Raw genomic sequence first — 6,089 nt, 5'->3', positions numbered from 1 at the left:
ATTCCCTAAGGCAATTATAATCCTGAAACTTAACTCCTTGAAATATTCTTAAGGCAATTATAATCCTGAAATTTAAACCCCTTAAAAACGATATCATTTCCAACTCGTCAAACTATCAACAATTACCCAACGATGAAATTTCAGCCTTCAACAAGATCCATGAAAAGAGAGTACAGGAGACTTTTGTTAAAAGTACCCGATTGTAGATTCTGAGATAATTACTTTGTGGACAGAACCTTCGTATATAATCATTACTAAAAAGAGACCTCATAGTTTAGCAAAGTTTGCCATTGTACGTTCAAAGCAGTCAATCAACATATAATAAGAATTGTGATCTAACCAAATAGAATATATTATCCGCAATTCTCCAGATTAATTACCATCATGAGCAAGCTTCACATCAAAGAGAGCAAGAAAAATGAAATCAAATTACAGCTGCCAAACCTTGGTTGTTTACAGAAATGCAGCCTCTATTGTAGGCAGAAAACTCCTAAAAAAACATAAAAATAGTTATAGGTTTTATGCCATCAAAGTGCATATGATGTGTTCTAATAAAGGAAAAGGATAATGACCAACACATAAAGACAGAATAGGAAGGCCTAACGGAAGCTAATGATGGAAACAAAACCTTATAATATCATAAGATAAAACACAAGATTAAACCCCTAGAACTGTTTAAGTAGTTTTCCAATCTATCAGCCTTAGTCCAATATCCAAAGGTGCCACCAAAACCATGGAATCATAGAAATATAATGAACAATAAAATCAATGTATAAAAAAGATCACCACCCAGTAAGACTTTATCCGATTGAAAAACTGGTGATCAGCTGACCTTTGGGTTACAAGACTGTTAAGTAAAGTTAAGGTAAAATATCTTAACTTGTGGTAATATAGCGTTTTAAAAACATACATTATGTCATATGCAGTAATCGAATTGAATATTTTCTACATTTTCTAAAAATTAGAAAATACCTAAAGATACCACAATGCTTGTTTGTGAAAAAACTTATTTAGTATCAGTAACAGAAGTAGTTAAATTTTTTTTAATGATTTATAACAGTACTATAATCAGGTGTTTGTATTACGTTAAATGCTAAATAAAAATCATAGCTATCAATTATGGAAAAGTATAAATTCAGGTATCATGAAAAAAAAAATATATCCCAAATGTGTTTAGAAGATTGACAAATATACAAACAGTGTAGTCTAATAAAGTTAGAATTAAGCGGCACAACTGGAAAGTATGTAACCTTTTTCTGTAGTCCTGAAAAACTGGGCATTACCAATATTTTATCCCCTTACGAATACGAAATAAACTTCATAATTAAAGTTTTTCAACTGAAGCTTCTAGTAAAACCAGTATGACCTAAGATGGCTAAAGGCAGAGTATTTGAAGTGGTGATTCAGTGATTTTTGGAGTTGCAAAGAGAGTATAACTGAATTTTGCAGTTTGTTCTCCGTTGAAAATTTCAAATAAACACCTAGAGTAGCATTACGATAGTTTAAACTTAAGTATAATAATGTAAAAAGAAAACCGCATGACATAGACAGCAACAGATATAAGAATTTGTCGAAAAATAAGTTTTGCAGTTAAATTTTAACTTAGATAGATTAGGCAATATCAAGATGCTTAGAGCCTCACTTTAAACAGATTTACACAATAATTTTTGAAATTGATAATTCTCCCCACACCTAAAACCATGTTATGTGTTTTCTTTCTTGAAGTCTCAGATCACAAATTCCACTAGCACAGTAGAATAGGAGTTTTCTTGTGATTAATGGTCATCGTCATTTTATCTACCGTCACTCATTTGTTAATCGCAAACAAGCAACCAACTTTATCCTGGAAAAAAAAAAATTATGAATTAATTTTCTTATTACTTAAGAAAAATAAAATGCCTTGATAGGCAAACTCAAACATATAATAAAATACTGTATAAAACTGCTATTAGATGAGATTATAGCAAAAAGTAACTTTGCTTTTCATAGCTATTCTTTCATGAAAATCAATAGAAACAAGCACACGCGAGTTCAATTAATTCAAGTTTATAAAAATGTGATATGTATTCTAAGTAAATAAATAAATAATCTAGATTTTATACAAACAAAACATTTGATTTCAGAGTTTGCTAAACTAACATTCTTAAATTGGAATTAGCTTTAAAATGCAAATTAGGGTAACAATTTGTATGCACAAAATTATGTAGAAATTATAAGGAACGTTTCCAGTACTTGAAGGAGCAACATTTTGAATATAAGAAAACTCAAGACTTCTCAATATGGAAGTAATTAACTCAGAGTAGTTGTAAAAAAGTACCCTCTTGCTTATTTAGGTATGGCACTACCATTGTTTTTAACTCAAAAGTATCATGGATTGACCTAAAAGTACCTATTGGAAGTGCATGTGTGCTAGAAAGGCTGCTGACATCTCTAGGGGGTTTATGTGGCACTGCCAGTCGGCTTCAGACCACAGCCCGGAGGCCTTGTGCTGCAGCAGGATAGCCTCTACCTTCTTTTGATGTATCCATAAAGAGCATAAAATCCGAAGGGAAGGAGAGAAGTTTTAAACCCCTGAAAAGATTGGTATCTGCTACCCCACCAACTTACGTCTCTCTTCTGCTCCAGTCCTATCAGAGCTTGGAGGTAGGGAGGATCCCTGTGTTGCTACCAAAACGATTTTAGTTGCCACTGGAGAGATAGAATGAGCAGACAGCTATTTGGCACTGGACGTTTCAGAGAGGCCAAATGTCCCAACAGGCAATGCCACTGATGTGCCAGCAGCAAGTCTTGTGAGAGGAAGAGAGGGGTCTGTTTCCTTGAATCTCTCTATTCCACTTTAGGACAGAAAAACCATGCCTTTTTGGTGCGTATTCTCACCTTAAGGTATACCAGTTCTTATGATGGTTGAAGAAAATACTTTTTGAAGTTTAAAATAATCCTCAGGTCTCGGTGTAAGAGAATGGTCTCCATCAAGTCTGCGAGAATCATCTAGATAGCAAAGGAGACAAATGCTGTTGGTATGGGCCTAGGTTGATACTAGGGTGAATATATTATTGAATACCTGTGGGGCTGTGGACAAGCTGAAGTAAAGCACCTGGAAGAGGTATATTCTCTCGTGAAGGATGAAACATAGTTACGTCCTTGAGACAGGGGATCCAGTGTGATCATTTAGTCCTTCTGACCATTTCAGGTGTTTCCAAATTTGTTCAAAGTGGAAAGATCGATGACTAGTCTCCAGCCTCCAGGTGGCTTCTCTACAAGAGAGTCAACTTTAGGAGCCTTGGGACCTGTTGAGTATCTCTTGGAGAGTGCCCTTCTCCAACTTGCTCTGGACTTCTGCCCAAAAGGCGAGATCCTTCGTTGATCCCTTCACGAAGGATTACATCAACACTGGATGTTGTGTCAAGGGAGGGACAGAGAGTGTGAACGAGATGCAGTATCCTGCTTGGAGACTGAGACCATCCATGGTTCAACCCTAAAGAACTCCAATCCCTGCCACCTTTGGTTTAGGCATCCTCTCTATGGTGGTCAGGCAAGAGGAATGACCTCCCTAGCAGGAATGGCCACCTCTTCCACCAAGAAACGGTTGCTTAGGAAATTGCTTCTTGGCACTGCTCTTCTATGTGCCTGGCTATACATAGGGAATGTCCTTGGCACGGGTGGTGCTGAAGAGTGAGGATGAAATGTCACCACCCAAAGTTGGAGGGATTCGTTACTCAGCTTACTCCAGTACTCTGCGACTGTGTCAAAGTCCTTCGAGTTAAATAAGGAAGGATCTTTCACTGGTGAGTTGCGTAGCTTGAGCACCTCTCTCTTTGGCACCTGCCTCTGGAATTGTGAAATGACTGAGTCTCATCTTTTCAGAATCCAGTTTGCCCACTGGTTAGCTACGTTGTGAGTGAGAAACTCAACAGCTCTTGACCCTGAAAGCAAAATGTGTTCATTGCCTTCTTCTGGTGTGGATCATGCAAGTTCTCAGTGGCGATCAGGTACCCAAAGGAGCGAGAATAGAAATCGATCCATGAATCAGCTTGTAAGGAGGCTTTGCAACCAGTTCCATGAACGTGGCATCAGCAGTCAAGAGTGTCACCTATTGTGCCATTAACTTGTCTAAGGAGATATTGTGTGTCAGTGTCAGAACCACTGGGTTCAGGGGCAATTTAGAGTTGTTTTCATCAAAGATCCTGCAATCTGGGATATGAACTACTTCCTGGCTCCCTCCACTATCCTAGACAAGTTTACCTCGATCCTGATCTTCCCAATTTGGGGCCCTGGCAGAAACTGTCATCGGTCGTATCCTTTCCTTCGAGGGGAGAGTAAGATGGTTCACCCAGTACATTGATTTTCCTTAAGCCAAGACTTGCATGAAGAAATGATCCAACTCTCTCTGATCAGCAGCAGAGGTCATACGGCTAGCAGATAAAGGCAGCATACCAACAGTATTGTCAATTTCCTCATCCTTAGACTCGTCTAACTCCAACCATAGGAACCTGAATTGTGTCGAGTTTGTTAATAGGTGACCTAAAAGGGCCATGATACCTGGATAGCAGGTTCTGCATTGTAGGCAACGATGGGTCTGGAACCAAACCAAGAGCGCCCTTCCGTTGGACTGGGGCATCAAGAGCCTTTGAAGCCCCGTTTTTTTTGTAAGAGTTTTGTATCCTTCCTTTCCCGGGATTCAGCTGCGAAGGAGGGAAGGAGAGAGGAAGTCTCCTTTCAAGGCTCTGCTGCTGAGTGTGAAGCTTGTTGGGGGCTATGGCATCTGGTTTAGGCTCTGGGGTTGGAACAGATGGTTCAGTTCGAATGAACTCCCTGGGGACAACCAATAGTTGTCAGTAAATGACACCTCCATTGGAGATCTCGAACCCCTGCTCATTCTTGGGTGCAAAGTATCCCCTGGAGGAGACATATACTGCCTCAATCTCTTTTGCTTTCTTGTTGGCTTAAGTGGGATGATACCCAATTACATCCAAATGAGTTTAGGCTGGTCATGAGAAGCTGTAGAGTGTAAGTACCTCTAGTACCTAGATGAGTGATGGAACAGCAAAGGAAAAACCACAGGAGGTGCATACCTGGAGGCAGTACTCCTACTGCTAATATCCAAGGGTATATTGGTATTTCCTGGAGATCTAGACACCGTGAGAGGAATAGTGATTGGTTGAGAAGAGATCCCTTGTTGTGGCACTGGAACAGCGTCAACAACAACCTGTTTCACTGCCTGAGCAAGCTGTAGGATCCATATCACATCGTTCATGAAAAAAAATAAAACTGCAGGGTCTCACAACGGATAGTGGTCATGTTTACTCTGATCATAAGTAACTCTTTCACTTGGCGAACATACTGAGGTAGCGAGTGTTGGGAAAGAAGCGACCAGACCTTTGTCATCAGTACGTGCTTGCCTGGCCAACCTGCTTGTGTGTGGTTGGCTAATGCACTGTGACAAGTATGACTCTACCACCTTGAAAAGGGACTGGCAAGAGAACTCGTCAGAGAACCTGCAGGAGGTTCACAAGTAGCCTTGTATTTGCCTGTAAGGCACATATGTTCAAATGGAGAGGAGCAAGGCAAAGGTTGCTTGTTCTTGACCGCAGGGCTGCCATTTCTTACAAATGCCAGAACTTTCAGGCACTTGCCCCTGAAGGGTAGGTTCCCAAGGCGGGACCCCAAAGGGAGTCACACTCGCGAAACACAAAAGACTTGCGGTACCTGAGAATCACTGTGGGAAAGGACTGTGGCTATAAGGTATAGACGGCCATGATCACCAGAGATCTAGAACGAGACATCGAGTCGAATACTTGATTCTGAAGCACCCAAGGAGGAGACCACTTTAGTGAGGAAGCCCTCTCACATTGGTGAGAAGTTAGATTAACCTTGGATGGGTTCTCCTGCTCGGTGATCCCCGTATGCTGAACAAGCTCAGCATGCTTAGCAAATCCGGCCGGCTGAGCAAGCTCTGCATGCTCGCTCACACTAGGCAATCGCAGGTATGGCTGAGAATCTGTAGAGAACCTGCCACCAACTCCTCAGGTGGGAAAGGAGTTGGAGAGGATATCTCAGCAAGGGGCACAAAACCTACTGTAGGGAACACC

Source organism: Palaemon carinicauda, chromosome 20 (genome assembly GCF_036898095.1).
Source record: "Palaemon carinicauda isolate YSFRI2023 chromosome 20, ASM3689809v2, whole genome shotgun sequence".
Taxonomy (NCBI): domain Eukaryota; kingdom Metazoa; phylum Arthropoda; class Malacostraca; order Decapoda; family Palaemonidae; genus Palaemon; species Palaemon carinicauda.
Note: the sequence above shows the minus strand (reverse complement) of the source record.